The sequence below is a fragment of the Chinchilla lanigera genome, unplaced genomic scaffold (assembly GCF_000276665.1).
Source record: "Chinchilla lanigera isolate Chin_1 unplaced genomic scaffold, ChiLan1.0 scaffold00122, whole genome shotgun sequence".
NCBI lineage: Eukaryota > Metazoa > Chordata > Mammalia > Rodentia > Chinchillidae > Chinchilla > Chinchilla lanigera.
In genome coordinates, this window is record NW_004955523.1 from 893,910 (window position 1) to 911,740 (window position 17,831).

At 56.6% G+C, this 17,831-nt stretch overlaps 1 long non-coding RNA gene across 1 annotated transcript; it reads right to left on the minus strand.

Moving 5' to 3' along the window:
- Positions 1-1,176: 1,176 nt before the first annotated feature.
- Positions 1,177-17,445, minus strand: LOC102018125. The gene is made up of 9 exons (XR_264635.2): positions 17,314-17,445; positions 16,790-17,086; positions 13,093-13,255; positions 11,041-11,193; positions 10,350-10,575; positions 6,863-7,024; positions 3,749-6,515; positions 2,847-3,106; positions 1,177-1,294 (listed from the first exon to the last, which is right to left on the minus strand). It is a non-coding gene; the product is annotated as an uncharacterized LOC102018125 (long non-coding RNA).
- Between the last annotated feature and the right edge of the window lie 386 nt (positions 17,446-17,831).

Sequence of the window (17,831 nt, forward strand, 5' to 3'; positions counted from 1 at the left end):
ACGAGGAGAGCAGCAGCTAGGAGGCTGCCGGAGGGCGGGGAGCCCGGCCGCCTGCGGAGAGGCTGTGGCGGAGGCTCTGGCCGAGGCCCCCTGTGCAAACTGACTTCCTCTCTGCGTTCTCTTTCTAATGGAGAATGACTTTCTCAGTCACGGACCCTCATCACGAGCTGTTTAGCTCAGACTCTAACTCGGAAGTGGGATTTGAAACTTTTGGAAGCTCTCCTACTCATCAAGGACCCGAAAAAATTAAAATGTCCCCCGTGTTTCCCCAGTTCCCGCCTCCCCTCTCCTTTGTCCCATGTATCCACAGAAAACTGAGTAAGAGTTAAGGTCTTACCTTCACTTCTTCATTCAACTTTTTCTACACTTCCAGGAAGTGTAGTTGTCTCCGTCTCTGCAGGTGCTTGGTTCCAGGCCGCTCTTCCACCCACCCAAACACACACAGGGATATCAAAGCCCAGGGAACCCCGAGACTCGGATCCCTTCATTGGGCCCGAAGAGTATTCCCATATAACATGTGCACGTCCTCCTGTATGCTTTAGATTATCTCTAGACTACTTACAGTACTTAACACAGCATAAATGCTATGTAAATACTTGTTCTTTGGTACTGTTTAGAGAATAATGACAAGAAAAATCTGCATATGTCCAGTACAGATGCAACAGTTAAAACATATTTTCCATCTGTGGGTGGTTGAATCTGAGGATACTGAACCCATGGCGACAAGGGGCCAATTCCAGTTCTCACGCATCTGAGTTTTACAGATAGGGGAGCAGAGTCCCAGGGAGGCTGAGCCCTTTTCTGAAGATCACAGAGCTACAAAGCAGTCTGACATCTGCGCCCTTATTCTATACCCACTTTGCCCTGGGGGAGGACGGCAGGTCTCGTGGAGCTGTGTGCCAGATGAGGCCAGAGGACAAGGTGAGAAGGAAGGACGCTGCACCCAAGGCTATGCCTCAGGCCAGGCTTGGCTGGTGAAACCAACTTTTAGAACCCCAGAGGCTTCAGCTCCCTTTGATCTGGCGGCGGCCTCTACCTTCCTTGACCTCTGAAATGCTCTTACCAGCCTGACCCGCTTGGCCTTTGACCCTTGCCTGCTGCCAGGGAGCCTGCAGGGCCCGCGCTGCCCTCTCCCTTCTGGGGTCTCCGCACCTGCTGTCTCCAAGCCGGCGGCTGCCTTTGGCTTCTGCCCCAGAAGCTGCGGATGAGCCAGCGCGGGCTCTCCGGGGAGGCCAGAGCCCGGGGGTTAGTGAGACAAGGACCAGCTGGGCTGCTGAAGGACGATTCCAGCCTCCTGTGAAGGTGGACGGGGCCTCGGCTCAGACTCCTTCCTCGCCAGCTCCCTTCCCACCCCTCACTTGCTCCTTCTCCTTCCTGGGTCTGAGGTTCTCGATGTATTCCAGGCTCCCCTCCCGTGCCCTTCACGCTCTACCCCCGTTCAGCCCCGCTCAGCAGCCCGGCTGACCGCTCTTCTCCCCAGCCTGTCTGCCCTGGGAGCTACCCTTGAGGCTGGGTAGTAGCTGTAGATACAGGAGGCCGACGCTCCCCAGGGCTCCCCAGGGCTTGGGAAAATGCCCTCCACTTGAACCTGACCCCTGGATGGAGAGGAGTGTCGAGGCCTGCGCTGGAGCGGGGTCTGCTCACTGGCAGGCAGCCTGCCCGTGCCTTGGGGTGAGTGACGGGACAGGACCAGGGGATTAGGGACTCTCCCAGCACAGGGGGAAAGACCAGGCCCCAGGGGCGGGCAGGGGCCACAGTCAGCCTTGAGGTCCGTGCCGGTGCCAGAGCCCTGTCCCTCAGCCCTGGTCTGCTCCTGCGTCTGTCCCCTCTTCATGCAACGGTAAGACACGCGGTGTCCTGGGAACCCGGCCCCGCCGCCCTCTCTCTGAGGAGTCTGGTAAGCTGCCCAGACTCAGAGGGAGGGCCCGGGGTGGTGACTGGAGGGCCACAGACTTCCCATCTGAGAAGGGCAAGCAGGGCTGCGGCAGTGGTTTCCACCCCGTGTTTCTGCCAAGATGCCTCAGAGGTGAGGGAGTGTGCAGGGCAGGGTGGAGATCCCGCGTGGGTCTCTTTACAGCCACAGCAGCTCCCCAACTTCCTGTTTACACCCTGATCTGGGAAGTCCGGTCCCTGGACTGTCTTCACCCCACACCATCCTGCTCGCCTCACCTCAGCAGAGCTGCCTCCCGCAGGCCTTTCTCCCCGGGGCATTTTCCTCTTAATGTCACCACCCGGCTCCTTCTCCTCCGCATCGCAGTTCTTATTCCCCGTGCCCTTTCAGATCTCAGTGGAAAAGCCTCCCGCGGCTGCCTCCCGCCCCTGCACCTCCGCACTAGGCCCCTTGCTGCGTGGTCTCTCCGAGTCCCTCGGTGGCAGCGCCCCACTGAGCTACTTCTCTGCTTACTTGCTCACTGCCTGTCTCCCCACCGACTGCAAGCTCGCGGGGGCAGAGGGCAGGCCCGCACTACGTGCTGGTGCACCTTCTGCCATAGCACCTGGCCCGCAGCGGACATTCGCTGAATGCTGAAACCCTGCGTGGCGGGACACCATGACCCCCAGGTTCTCCCAGCCCTCTTCGGTTCTACACTCACATCCTTAAAACTTCAAAGCGGTTGTGTCACCACAAAACTATTTCTGCCCTTCCCCACTGAAGCCTTGCCTGGCCTTTTCTGAACTTCCAGGTTGCTTTGAAGGGAGTGGTGTGGACCATAAAGAAAAACAAAGTAAAAGACTCCCAGGAAAGGCCGCTGGGGGCGGGCAGGGAAGCCTCGTGCCGGAGGAGGAGGGCAAGGCCCCCTCTGCCCACCTCCTCCACGTCTCAGGAGCTTTGCTGCTCTCAGACACACCTGTCTTGTGTCCATCGAGCTGCCCGGCAAAGGAGGGGTGGGCAGTTGCTCAGGCCTCAGTGACCGCAGCTTTCTGGCCAGCTGTTTCCTTGCTTTCAGACCGGTGGCTGACCCTGTGTTGTCCCCAGCCTGTTCCAAGCAGCCTGGAAGACGTCCAAGCGTGTCTTTTACAGGCCAGATGTGTATCCACTGGCTGTAAATTCTTGCACGGAGAGCAGGTGGGCGCTAATTATTCTAGCAGGAGCCGAGCTGACTGGAAGCTAAGGAGACAATTCTATCAAGCTGTCAGGAACAAAAACAGTGTTCTTCTTCTCTGAGATTGCTTTTATAGGAGGAGAGAGAGAGGCAATTCAGGGCCAAAGCTCTGGCTCTGGCCCCTGTGGCAGATTCTGGAGTGTCCTGGAAATTCCCATCCCCACCCCACTCATCCCCGTCCTCTCCAAATGGACATCCCATGTGCGGTGAACATCTGCTGTGCACATATGCCCAGCACTCCTGCCTCTCCTCCGGGGAACAGACACTCAGCGTCCCTCTAAGCTCCGCCTCCCCAGTTCCACACATTCCTAGCGGGGCTGCTGGCCACAGGTCCGTCCTGCTCTCCACTCTCAGAGGGGGGGCACTGGACCCACAGGGTCCGTCAGACTCTCGCCCTGGAGTCAGAATTGGGGTTGGAGTAGCCACCAGCAATCGAAAGCTTGGAGTCATCCAGAGCCACATGGCATACGAGCTCCTGCCCCCCAGGTCCCCAGAGCTGCCCTGGCTCCCGCCTTCCCAGGCCTGGTTGCTGAGCGCCTCCCGCAGCTCCCTGCCTCTTTCCAGTCTGCCCACTGCTGGCCAGAGTCAGCTTCTTGCAGCCAAAGTAGATTTACCTCCTTCCCAGCCCTTTCTCTTCTCACGCTTACCTGCAAATCCATTTGCGCTTTCCACATCTTGAAAACCTGTGTGCTTTCTCCTCTTCTCCTGTCAAGATCTTGCTCTTAGGAAGGGTCTTCGGCATGGTTTCCACACTGCCTTTGCCAGGTTCTGAGACACAAGTCTGCTTAGTGGTCGATGTTCACAGTCTTCCTGCCTTTCTTTTGTGCTGGGCACCAAATTTTTAAGCACGTGCTGTTCCACCAGGGTACACCCTAGCGTTTGCTCACAGTCTTGTTGAGCAGACAGATGCTGTCCTGCGAGAGCCGAGTGTTGTAAGGGAGCTGAGGCAGTCGCCGTCGGGCTGCAGAGAAGGGGGAGCTACGAGCCACAGCCAACCTGTCCCTCTTGGTTTTTATTTAAATTAGCATCCTTTGATTGCATGTAATAAGGAGTAGCTATTCTGTACATTAAAAAAAGTAGAGCTACTGGAAATATTTTAGGAATAAGCAGAATAGAAATAGGAACAGAACGCGTAAGTATCAAGAAGGTCAGGACTCTGGGAAGCAACCCCGGGAACTCCTGGGCCCAGCCCAAGGCATCCTTGGACCAGCCCCAGGCACTCCTTGGACCGCGTCTCTTTTGGGAGCTGCAGTTGGATGGTTCAGTTACAACTGTGTATCTGCATCCGGGACAAATCACGGGGGAGACTCTGATTGGTACGGCACGGGTCATGTGCTTTCTGGTAAGTTTTATAGTTGGTCATCTGTCAAATAATCTAGAAAATGGAAGGACAGTGCCCTAAAGGAAAAGGATGCTGCTTCAGGAGTAAGAGGGGAGGGATGCTGAGCAGACAGAAAGAGTCCACTCGTAGTCACCAGCTTGGGGGTGACAAGCCTGCCTGCTGAGAACACCGCGGCCTTGGGCAATCCCTGATCAAGAGCTGCACGCAGTGAAAACCACCAAGTGCAGACTGGGCTCAGTCCCCATTAGTCCCGGGCGATGAGCGGAGGTCCCAAGGAGGGAGGCAGTGCTGGCCTAGCTTCTGTCCCTGGTCCCAGCCTGGGTCTAACCAGCCCAGAGGCTTCCTAGGCAGCGCTGGACAGAAGGTCAGGTTGGATCTGCAGGCTCTGCTTCGGGTAGGAATTTCCATGCAAGAATGGGGTGGGGCGAAGGTCCATACGGAAGCCATTGGGAGGGGTCACCCCTCATGCGAAAGGTTAATGGGGGTGCTCCGTAAATATTTATCCAGCTGACCCCACCCTGTTGCTGGGAGGCACAGTCTTGGTTGCCCTACAATTGCAGCACCAAGCATAAAGGGCCAAGAAGAAATGCCACACTCAAGGCCCTGGACCCCGCGCAGGAAGAGGAAACAACTCTTGGGCGACCTGTCCCTGCCCACGGACACAGCCCCAGAGCTCCGGCTGAGCTGGGGTCCGCCCCCGGGCCTGCGAGGTTTTCTCACTTGTGTGTAGGGCTTCCGGTGTGCCTTTCCCCGGGGTCTCACGACAGTCCCTGCAGAAGCTGCCAAGCTCAAGTCTCCTTTCCGCCCCTGGCCCTGCTCTCCTCGGCCTGGCCAGACCCTTGTACCCCAGACAAGCCCTGTCCCTCTCCGTGTTTACAGTCTGCAAGCACTTGTGGCCGTTTCTGCCGCCCTGGCGGCTCTGGAAGGGCTCATTCTTCTGCCGGCCCTTATTAAGCGCAGCCTTCGCCTCTGCTCAGCTTCTCTCTCCGCGGCCTGTGGCTGCAGCCGACAGCCCCCTGGGGCCTCTTCCCACCCGAGGCTGGCACGGTGCTGCTGCAGCCCCTGGACACTTTCTCCTCCTGTGCCACATCCCTTGGCGTCTTTCTAATCCCCTCCCCCGGGGGCATCTATTTCAGCCTCATCTGGTTGTTCCTCACTGCCCAGTCCCCCTGGAGTTCCAGCCTCCAGCTTGAGAACGCAGGGTGTGGGGAGGGGACAGACCCCCTCTCCCACCCCGCTCGGCTCTCTCCTGTCCAGCTGGCACGGGGCGGACCTTTCCTTTGCTGCCTTCACACGCTGGGCCGTTTCCATCCGCTTCCAGCTCATTAGCGCAGGTACGACAGGGGCCAACCCTGCCGACTCCGCCCGACACTGAGCCCTCAGCTTTGCTCTGGCAGCCCCTCCCTGCCGCCTGGCCCTGTGCTTCCCGCCAGCCTAGGACACTGGGCACGCAGCGAACGCCTGTGCCGCCTGTGCGGGGCGGCCTTCGCGTCTCGTCAAACCTTCTCAGCCCCACGGAGCCAGGCAGACTGTGTGGGGAACTGAAGCGGTCATGAACGCCTAGGGCTACACGGGGCCTCCTCAACCGCCTAGCCTTCTGGGAAAACATTAAAAGCACCCTAAGCTGATGAGAATTTAACCAGTTTTTAAACGATAGCTGTTTTCCCTTTACCTCTAACAAGAGGAAATGTCACAGGAGCCTGTTTAAATGCTTTTTTGTATCTTTTTTGAGGGGAGGGTACTGGGAATCGAACTCAGGACCTCGAGCTTGCCAGGCAGGCGCTGTGCGGCTGAGCTATCCCCCTGGCCCTTAAATGCTGTTCTGTATGCGCAAACTTTCCTGCTGCCCTTGCTCCCAGCACACTCCCTGCCAAGCCTGCGCTGAGCTGAAATCTCCGCTGCAGCTTTATTTGCCTCCACTTCACAGCATCCTCAGCAAGCAGGAAGAGTACACTCACCACCTTCTGCCCTGGAGAGACAGAGACCAGGAGGACACCTTGGTGGACACGGAGGACTGGTGGAAGTGAACCTCTGTCTCCTTTTCCTCCAGGATGAGGACTTCAGGACCTTCCCTTCTCAAAACAAAAACCAAAACACAAACAAACACCCGCCCCCCTAAAAAAACCAACAAAAACAAAACCAAGAATCCCTCCCTTCTTCTGGGCCACATAGACTGACCATCCCCACTGCTTTTCCCTGAGTCACCCCAGCCCCCGCCGCCGCAAGTGCCTAGGTGACGTGGAGGGACCTTTGTGGGTTGTGAGATCGCTGGAGTGAGCCACAGACAGCGTGAAAAAGCAACATGGAAGACAGGTGGCAGAAACACGAGAGCGCGTGACGCGAAGCAAGGGGAGGCAGGTGTAGTTATGTGTCCGTGGGTGCGGCGTCCTGTTGCAAGGTGTTGTAAGGTGCTTCCTACCGTGAGTTGCGGATCAGAAGTTTGAAAACATGGCTCCCAGCTGGTACAGGCGCTGGTGCCATGTGGTGTGGACACAGGGACCCTAGGCTTCCTTCAGTTTGGGGGCAAGTGGAAGGCAAGACCAGTGTCTTGGTTACGGTCCTCATTGCAGAGACAAAACACCTGACACCAAAAATTAAAGAACATGTTTATTTGATTCAGTTTGTAGCAGTTTCAGGCCGTACTTGGTCGGCTCCAAGGCAGACTGGCGTGGCAGAGCGGCATCGCAGAGGAGAAATGGTTCATGACAGGCAGAAGGCAGAAGGCAGCAAGCAGCAAGCAAAGCAGCAGCCCTCTTTTGTCCCTTATATTTTATCCAGGTCACACACCCTCGGGGAGGGCTGCACTCACACCCAGAGAGGGTCTTCCCATTATCCACTCCCAGAACTATGCCAAACCAGTGGACTAATTTAGTAATCACACACGGCTGGGGGACATCTAGACACAGCCATAAGGGTGTGTGGCTGAAATAGATGCCCCTGGGGGAGGGGATTAGTAAGACGCCAAGGGACTGTGGCACAGGAGGAGAAAGTGTCAGCATCACACACTCTAGACCCAGTCACCTATGAAGAGCCCCACCTCTGACCCCTGAGGCTCTAGGGGACATCTAGACACAGCTATAACAAGGGAGAAGGTGAAACCAGGAACTGTGAAACCAGAGCAGTGCTGGATGGCTATTGAGGGAATGAAGGAGGAGCTGCAGGTGCAGTACACTCTGAGGCTCCTTTTTATGGTAGGGGGTGGGGACCGAACCCAGGGCTTCACGCATGCTAGGCAAGTCCGCATCCTAGAGCTACACCCCCAGCCCCGGAGGTTATGTTGTAGCAGTCAACCTGTGTGACTGATGCAAACACAGAACAAGCTGAATCTCATTCTTGCCCAATAGTCCTGCAGACACTTAAGGACGGTCAGACCTCCTCCTCCAAGATTTCTCTTTTCCAGCCTTTCAGCTACTCCTAGGATGTATTAATCTTCACTCAGGGTCACTTCCCCTAGAAGTGCTTCCGGGCTGGAATACGCCATTTAAAACTTGGCAGCCGAATTAAGTGCAGAACTTTCACTGTGTCTCAAGATCCCCGTTAACATACACTTAATATCCCTGCTCTTAGACCCAAGTTCTGCTCAAGATGGTACAAGGCCTTCTGGGACATGAAAAGGGATAAAATATAAGGGACAAAAAGAGGGCTGCTGCTTTGCTTGTTGCTTGCTGCTTGCTGCCTTCTGCCTGTCATGAACCATTTCTCCTCTGAGATGCCGCTCTACCACACCAGTCTGCCTTGGAGCCAACCAAGTACGGCCTGAAACTGCTGCAAACTGAATCAAATAAACATTCTTAGTCCATTTTTAACCAGTGGCTAACTGGTTTTCTCCTTTACAGCAGTCTGTACTTTGTTTTCTTGTCTCCACAATTCAGGTCGTTCACATGAACTGCTATTAAAGCAAGTATTGAATCTCAACTTATCTCGGTCGGTGTATATTTTGCTTCTATCTTCCAGTTTTATCATTTATTTCTCCAGTTCTGTATCACGTGAAAATCTGATAAGAATGATCCATCTCATTCCTAATTGCGGGAAGTCTTAGGTAGGTCACAGCCCTGTCTCATATATGAGTATAGCTCTCAGGGAGCTCCATGCACCCGTCACTGTGGCAATGGCTGTTTCCACCAGCTACACATAGGCCCAACTGCATTACCATGGGCTGCAGACTTCCCAGCCTTGAATTTTACTTCAGTATCATTAAAATACAGCAAAAATTTTCTAGTCAGCAGCCTCACTGGAAAAGGGTAGGGACTGATGTGGGTTAGTTTCTGTGAGGCTGAGTCTGGTAGTCACCGCTCTGCTTCTTCCTCGCCATCCTTTCCACCTTCTCCTGGATGAGACTCCTGGCGCAGCTTGGAGATCACCTATTCTGAGTCTCCCCACTCCCAGCCAGGACTGGATGCTGTGTCTTGCATTAACATTGCACCCTACGCTATCTCAGCCCCAGCAGGCACTGTAAGTGTTGTTGCCTGTCTTCCGTACCGGAAGCTCCGCGAGGACAGGGAGCGTCCTCTGCCACCTTCTTGGCATCCCTGGAGCCTGCCAGAGGGCACTCAGTAAGGGCTGGCTGCAATGCACTGGGCCCTGCCCGCTGTCTGCTTGATACTGAGCGCACGGGGCTTCCCTACCCTTGGAGCAGAGTTGGGAGGGCAGCTGCAGGTCGGGGCCTTGCAGAGGTGTACTGTGACACCCGGGTGTGATGCCCCCTCAACAGCCTGAGCTCGTGGGATCGCTGCAGGACCTGAGGCCAAGCGAGAGTGACACCGGGGGATGGGAGGCTGTTGAGTCCCCAGGGGAACCCAGGGTGCAAAGGGAGTGAGGGATCCAGACAGGGTTTAGAAAGGGGTGGTACACAGGGAAAGAGGCCGGAAGGAAGGGGTCAGTGGGTCACAGCCCAGGAGCCTGGGGCAGGGCTGACCTGCTACACTGGCAGCTCTACGGTGTCTATAGAAGGGAAGGCATGTGGGCAACAGGCTGGTTAGAATCAGGGTTAGGCACTGTTTCAGGCAGGCCAAGCCCATTTGCTTTGCGCCCCGTTTACTTGGGACGGCTCTGGGTGGATGGACAGAGACGGGGCACACGCTGCTCCTTCCTCAGGGAAGTGACTGCTTGCTGTCAACCAAAAGACATGGTGTAAGAATTCCAGATGGGCAATCTGTCCGCTCCAGGGCCAGCTGCTGCCTTAGGTAGTCCCTCTTCCTCAGAGGAGCTCACCAGAGTTAAACCCTCCCTAAATTGACCCCAGCCTACCCCTTTGGACTCCCTCGTCCACAGACCTTTCCTAGCTCAGCTCCAGCCTCGTGAGCTCCCTGCAATCGTGGCAATAGCTCAGGCTTTGCTTACGTTCTGCCTCCTGCTTGGCATGACCCCTTCCGTGTGGTGGGCTCCTCCTTAGCCTTCAAGATGCAGGACTCTGAGAAACGTGCCCAAGTAGCCCCCAGCCTGCATGGTCAGCAGCTTTATGGTGAGCCTGGGAGACTGGGTGAGTTCCCTGAAGCTCGCACCGCCCACGAGGGTTCCTTTTACCCCCAGTGTCTCGCGCAGGTGCCTGGCACACACCAGGCATCCAAAAAACGTTAGTGGGATGGGAGGGCACCATGACCCCAGCCAGCTACGCTGAGCTTTAGGAGCGGGTGCTCAGACACACCTCAGGCAGTGCAAGCGCCCTCGGGGAACCGCACACCCTGGGGGCTGGGGCTGCAGGTGGCGGGTTCCAGCCAGGAGGCAGGGTGGGACAGTGCGTGGGTGCTCCGGGGAGCAGCGACCCAACCGGAAGCGGGGACTGTTTCCCCCCAGTCATCGTGGGCCCTCCCTGCTGCTTCTCGCCAGCTGGAAGAGGGACACGCTGACAGCTTTTCTCCACCGTCTCCTGACCTCCTCCCTGCCCCCAGGCGCCTCGGCACTCGTACCTCCCACCGGAGATGGGCACAGCGCTCCTGTCTTCTCCGGCCCGGACAGCTGAACAGCTCCCAGCTTCCTGCAGGAGTCGACAGGGCTGAAGGGCCTGGGAGCCAGGAGACCCTGCTTCAGGGGCCTGCTGCTGCCAATAGCGGGTCACGTGACCTCGGACAGGCATCTCTTGGCCTCAGTCTCCACAGCCACCCCTTGTCGATGTGCTCCTCCAGTTAAATCTTGCTGTTGGCAGAGAATGCAAATTCATCCAGTAAGAGCCGTTCATTGTACGGTTGAGAAATGGAGGCCCGGGGAGGGGAAGGTGCCTGACCAGGGAGACATGCAGGGGGTGGATGCAGGCCTAGAACCAATGTGTCTGCTCCCTGCCACGAGGTGACCCTGACTTTCACTGCTTTGAGTGGAAGAGCAGTTGCTCCAGAGCTGCGCCCGCGGCCCCACAGGCGGACACAGCGCAGGGTGCTCCTCGGACTCTTCCGCAGGCGCTCAGTTAGGGTCACCCGCCTCTTGAGCCAGCCAAGGGCCAACCAGTCCAGACCAGCCCTGAATGACACCCAGGTGCTGAGCCCTGAGCTCTCCCCATCTCCATGTTACTGACTGCCTCTTGCAGCCTGGGCAAGTCTCTTCGCTTTTCTGGCTTTACGGCTATGTGAACCCCACAGGACTGCGGGCTCAAGGAAGGAGACTCACCTGTTCCGTTTTAATTCCAGTTGTGTTTCGTAGCTCAATTTTCAGAGAGGATCTGAATCATCCAGCAAGCAGCGATGTCTGTGTGTGAGTCAGACCGCAGGAGTCTCACGTCACCGGCCAGTGAGAGGGCTGCCCATCTGCTTTCTCTGTGCTCTGAGGGTAGAAATGCATCTTCTTGATCTCTGTTTGCCTGATAAGGAAACTGGCTCAAAGAGTCAGGCGCAGGCCACCAAGCTGGTAAACGGTTGTGCTGAGGTTAGAATTACAAAGTCCTGTGTTCTTCCTCTCAGCTGTGGCCTGGGCAGGGCAGGAGAAGCACACAGAGCTACAGGGGCTCCGTAGAGGCAGGGAATTTCCAGATGGAGAGAGAAACCTAGCAAGCCTCTTTGGAGGGGGCGGCCTTTAAGAAGGGACTCAAGCACGAGCAAGGCTGGTGAAGAACGGCGCAGATGAAGGGAATGGCGTGAGCCGAGGTATACGAGGGAGGGGATGGGGACGAGGAAGCCGGAAGCAAATGGGATACGCTGAGTTTCAACGTTCATGGAGGGAGGGGCACAAGACAAGCTTGTATGCCTGGCCCAAAAGGAAACTTGGGCTGCTTTAGAGAAGTAGTGGGGAGCCATTGAAGGTTATGGAGCAGGGGAGGGACCTGATCAGAACTGTGCTGCTAGAAAATGTATGAAGAGCTAATGAGTTAACGACGAGTCTGTTTCTCCTGGCAGGTGCAGGCTGTTTCACCTTCACTGTTGTCCTCAGGCAGAGGTAGGGAGGAATGGGGTGCAGCTGAGGAGATACTGGTTGGCACCACCACCTTCAGGCAAGGGCCGGAGAGGGAGTGAGGGCAGTGAGCAGTGCCCAGGGCTCTGTGGCTGGGTGAGGGGCTGGGGAGGAGGGGAGGAGCTAAAGCCGCCCCTCCCGCCTGCCTTGGCCACCAGCCTCTGCTGGCCGGAGCTCTGCTCCGTGAGGCAGCGCACAGAGCAGCCTCTGCCGTCTGTGTGAGTTCCTGAGGGGTGAGATCTTTAATTTTTGTCTGCTGAGCCCCGATGGGCGAGGGGCCAGCCTGTGTTACAGCCTCCCCGAGGCCCCTGGGCCAAGGCACTCAGACCAGAGTGGACGGAAATGGGGAATGAGTCATGCAGACCCACGGGCCTCGGGGTCTGGCTGCACCTCCCCTGCCCTCTGTGTGTCTGTGGCCTTTTCTAGGGATGTTCCGGGTCCTGTGCCCGAGGACTTGGGGTCCTAGAGAGCACGCTAGGCACCAGAGCAGACCTCGCTGTCCCCGCTCTGGGTGTGCGACCCAGGGGAAACAGACCAGGCTGCTGAGGGCAGAGGGCACCCTCTTCTGTGAGGTGAGGCTGGGGGTTCTGCTTGAGGCCCCCCCAAGCCCAGTTTACTCTAGGAAACACCCCACAGCACCCCGTCTTCTCTGCCCTCACAATCCTCAGCCCTCAAGGTGTGAGAAATGTCAGTGTGTCCCAGCAGGAAGCCAAGGTGGGCACCGGTGGGAGACCCCATGAAAACGGTCTTCTGTCCTCAAATTCCTGTCCCGCACAGCCACCCCAGAGTCCTGCGGGCCCAAGGCCACAGGGCCTTCTTCCTGGGAACTTGCAAAGGATCATCCAGTATATGATCGCGCCCTCACCCTAGGCTGGCACAGGAAGTCCCTGTGGCCCTTCAGGAGGGACACACAGGAGGAGTCCCAGCTGCTTCCATGGTGCTGCTCAGGCCTTTAGAGCCCCCGCTCCCAAAGCTTCCATCCCCAGGGGCTGGAGCTTTCCCTCCAGCCGGGGACTGGAGGCATTTGTGCAGGTAAGTGGGAACTGGTGCCTCAGCTTAGGGCTACACGCACGAGCTTTCAGACCAGCTGCCCTTGCCCGGACACCCAGAGACACAGAACGCAATCAGTGATTTTGAAGCCTGGCCCGTTTCACGTCATTGCAGACCGTCCCGGCGTGCAGGCAGCGTGCTGCAGCAGAGAAAGCACAGGCCTTGGCTGTTTAGATGAATCCTGGCTTGACTCCTAGCCGTGTGACCTTGAACTTGAGAACTCACCCTCTGGGTTTGTGGAATGCGAAGTGCCACGCCTGCCACACGGGCATTCACTCGAGCCCCTTCTCAGCCCCAAAGAGAGAAGCTGAGGTCAAGATGCTTTTCCTTCGGCAACAGGGAGCCATCTGATGCAGGGGAATCCGGCTTCCTCCTTCCTCCTTGGTGGCTGGAAATCAGATTCACAGAAACTCACCATGCTGGCTTTTGTCCGCTCCCTGCAAGGCGGGTCTCAGCTGGGAGATAGGGCAGGGTGTGCTGGATGGGGCTGCCCTGAGACAGCAGTGCTGTGGGGCCATCGGCAGTCCTGCCACCCTGAAAGTGCTAAGTGCCTCTGGCTCCCAGCTGGAGTGACCTCCCTCCCCCAGAAGCTGGCCCTGGTTTAGTGTTTAGTGCCACTAGACAGCCTAGAGGCTGAGTCACCTGTCACCAGTCACGAGCTTTGTCACTTCTCCTCCCTGAGCTCTCATCTGCTCATCTGTTACACGGCGAGATAATACCGCTTCCTCCACGAGATCACCGTGAGGGTTACATGCGGAAGTGACTGAGAACGCAGCACAGCGCCTGGCACCTTGAGGTGCTGGTGAATGGAGGGGCGCTGATCTATCCGCTCGGGACACGGTTCCTCTAGCCGGCTGTCTCACTGGCCCCGAAGGAGAGAGCAGCAAGGAAGAGCACCGTTAGCTCCATTTTCAGATGAGAAGAGCTCAGCACTGAGCCCCATTCAGAAGACACGCGCTGAACACAGAGGGGTAGGAGGCCCCTTCCCGAAACCCGCAGTGAGGGGCCAGCTCGCACAACTGCGCAGGGGCTCCCGCGCTGCGGCTGCCATGCCTGGCCAGCACGTCACGCCCACCTGCCACGCTCGCCTGGAGGACATGCGCACGGGCAGGCGGGCAGGGTGGTCGTGAGCTCCGAGGGGTGCCAGCCTGGTGTGTGAGGTGCAGCTGTCCTGGCGGGCTCTGCGAACCTTGAAGGCTCGCACAGGAGGGGCTGGGCCTCCCAGTCTAGAGGCTGAGGCCGCAGTGTAGGAGCTCCAGCTGCCCAGAGCCCAGGAGCCTCTCCCATCAGGAAGGCCGGGGCCCAGTCGCCCTTCCTTGACCGGTGGACCCCTGACTAACCGGGGAATGTGCTATTTGTTTTGAGCAGGGGAACAGGCTCTCCTGGGGAGAGGAATTCAGAGCTGGAGATCCAGTCACTTTCAAGGCAGAAAAATCCTTGGAATTCTGTTGGGAATTTGGGTCTCAGCAAAGGGAACAGAAATGCAGTCCTTGCTTTTGGCCCGTATGTACCAAATTAGTTCAGGTTCTGGGGGCTCTTTGGCTGCCAGCCCCACTCGAGCATAACATGGGAAAGCAATTAGGTGGCTCTGTGTGTGGAGCAGACTGCCGCTCCCCTCGTGGCACAGGTTGGGGGAATCTTCCCCGCTAGATCCCTGTTACTGACCCTCTGGGGTTCTCTGCAGGGGTTTCCAGATTCCCCAAGAGACGGGTGAGTGGGCTTAGCAGAATTCTCCTGCCCATTAGGGGCAGGGAAGTGACACATGGTGCACCAGGGGCCATGCTGGAAATAGCTCCCCTTCTCTTGCCGGACAGAGAGGGTTGAGCGGGGCAGGAAGTTCTGACTGCCCCACATCTTGGCAGGGAGGAAGGCATTTTGGAACACACACCAGCGGTCCTGCGGCGGGGTTAGCAGCGGGGCGTTGAGAAGGTCCCACTTCAAGTGTGAGAAGCGTCCAGGGCTGAGGCGGGATGGTGTGGACTTGAAGTCTTGGGCTTGGGATTCAGACTCAGATCCTGCATCTGCTCGGTATCAGTTACCTGTGTGATCTCAGGTGACCAGTACCCACCCCGGCTTCTTTGTATACATGGAAATCACAATGCCACCTTTGGTTGCTTAAATGATCCAATTTATGGAGCACACAGTGCTGGGACCAACTATTTAAACCCCATAAATTCTGGCAGCTTCAAAAAAAAACTCAAGCGTTAATGGCAGAGGAGATTCTGCAGAGCTGCACCGTGAGGTCCCAAGAGTTACAGAGAAAGGAGGCCCGGGCAGTACACGGGAGGCAGGACAGCAGAGGGCGCTGGGGCGGGCGCGCCAGACCCAGGCTTTGGAGATTATCAGGGCAGGGGCCCAGGAGAACAGGGCGAGAATGACCAAGGCCCACTTGTGCTCAGGGAGGCGCAGCAGGGGCGTCGGCTGGAGCGGGAAGTGCGTCTGTGTGGAGGTTTTGGCCAGGCCGGCGGTGAGACGCTGAATGGGCGGCAGACTTCCAGAAATGCAGACGGAGGAGATGGAGCGGTAATAATGACTTGGACACAGAGGAGGAAAAAATAGCTCAGGGACAAGGAAGATGCCAAAGTTTCTGCCCTGAGAGGCTCTTGGGGATCTGAGGTGAGCATGCGGGGATGAAGAGAAGGTCTCTGAAGGAACAGGGCAGGCGGCGGGGAGCAGAAGGCAGCCTGGAACTGCAGAGCTGGATGGGTACCAGCAAGTGGGGTCAGCATAGAGCCGAAGCTCCCGCAGCTGGGAAGAGAGGCAGCCGAGCATTCCGGGAATTGAAGTGGCATTTGTCCCAAAACAAGGAGTGGAACTCAAGGGGGTCATTACAGTCAGCCCTACAGATAGCAGGACAGGAACACGGACCAGTAGCTACCATGTGGGACTCAGTTTTTTCTCTTAAAATGGGTCTAATGATGCCAGTCCTCCCTACGTGAGATTATTCTATCATTCATTGGATTAGCTACCCATTGAATGTGTATTTCTCGGCTGTCTTTTTTTTTTTTGGACTTTTTGAGGCAGGGTCTCGCTGTGCAGTTCAGGCTAGCCTTGAGCTCACTTTGTAGCTCAGGCTGGTCTCAAACTTGTGACGATCCTCCTGTCTCAGCCTCCCAGGTGCTGGGATTACAGGCGTGCGCCACCACACCCAGCTCTCGGCTGTCTTTTAAGATCAAGCACTGTTCTAGATTCTGGAGCAGTGGCAATGAGCAAGATATACATTCATTTAAAGATATTATTGTGGCTTGCGAAGTCAGAGAGTAAATTTTATAAATGACTGCATGAGATTTTTTGCTGTAGTCTTAGCATCTCTGCAGAAACAGCAAAGACTAGAACAACGAGACCTAAGTATTCTCGCACTCTAAAGAGATGCACAGGATGCCTTCCTGAAAGCAGAGGAGCTTCAGCACTACCCATCCCTTGGTTCCGGATTACAGAGGAAAAGGAGGAAGGTGGCTGAGGCAGGGAAAGGTTACCTTAGTAGACAGGGCTGAGATTTCCCCCAGGGCACTCTTCATCACAAACCAAGTGAAGAGGGCCCCGAGGGGACCAACCTCCTTCACACAGAGGCGGCTGGCCTGACTTCTGCGCGGCTGGATCTTAAATGCCCCCAGTCTCTTGTGTGGAAGGTATGGTCCTAGCTGCTGGTGCTGTTAGAGGTGGTGGGTGCAATGTAATGGTTGGGGCCTCGTGGGAGGAGGCCACCGGGAGGGTATACCTTCGAAGGGGATGGTGGGACCCCAGCCTCTCTATTCTGTCCTTTGTGCTCTCTAGACGTCACGAAGCAAAAAGCTTTGCTCCACCACACGCTCCTTATCGTGAACCTTACCGCAGGCTCAAAGCAATGGGACCAAGGAACCGTGCACCGAACCTTCTGAAGCCATGAACCAGAACGAGTTTCTTCTCCTTTAAAATTGCTTACCTCAAGTATTTTGTCACAGTGGTGGAAGCTGACTGACATAACTCGCTCCAGCAGTCCCTCTGCAGATGCTAGGCGAGTTGCCCGTGGTCGCAGGTCCTCCACATAAAAAGCACAGCGAGAAAGTTCTTGGATGAACCAAACATACGTCTTCAGGAACTTAGTCTGTGCACAAAGGAAGACTTACACGCACTTTCTGTCTGGAGAACCGCGACTGTGGAACCGGCTGGCGTGGGCTGCTGGCCGTCCGAGGAGCAGCCCGCTCTTCCTTGCTTTGCCTGGCGTGGACTGGAACGCTCCCTGCGGGTAAGGTATGCACAGATCTTCAAGAGCTAGACCGCAGAGTGCTTTGGTACGGCAACGCCGAGAGGAAGCCCTACAAAAACCCACAAATGTGCCTGCGGAAGAAGCCATGCTTGGCACTTGCCAGCCAAGGACACCTGCTACGTAAGACTCTGCTCCAATACTTCTTGCCCAACCTTGACGCAGAGGAGACACGAAAGGAAAATCAGAAAAGCAGACCTTACCTCACTCTCTCCTGTAGGGTCTCCAGCCAGAAGACAGCCTGTGGGGGGAGAGGAGGAGTATTAAATTGGACGTGATATCGATTAAGCTGGATGAGGTTCTGCCTTAAAGGGCAGTCTGTTTAGTGCCTGAGGGTTGGTATTAATTACAGAAATGAAAGTGTTCTTATGTCCGGTAGAGGTGGGCAAGCCAAGGACTCTGCCTGAGAAGTCACTGTGGGAGGGAAAGGGAAATTTAATATAACACGGTTGAAGGCTTAAGTGGAAAAAATATGCTGCTCCTTGATTTTGAATCCCCCACTCAAATGACCAGTTTCACGAGGAAATAGTGAGATCGTTTAACCGGTCCCTAGAGCAATGAAGACAAAGCATGGCGACGTGAGAAAGGGGTAACTCGGGGTGGGACAGCGGACCCAGGCTGCGGCGGGACGCCGCCCGGGAGACGCGCTGGTCCCGCCCCGCAGCCCCCTCGCAGGTGCGCGCTCCGGGCGGAGGGAGTCGCCCGGTGACTGCGGCGCAGC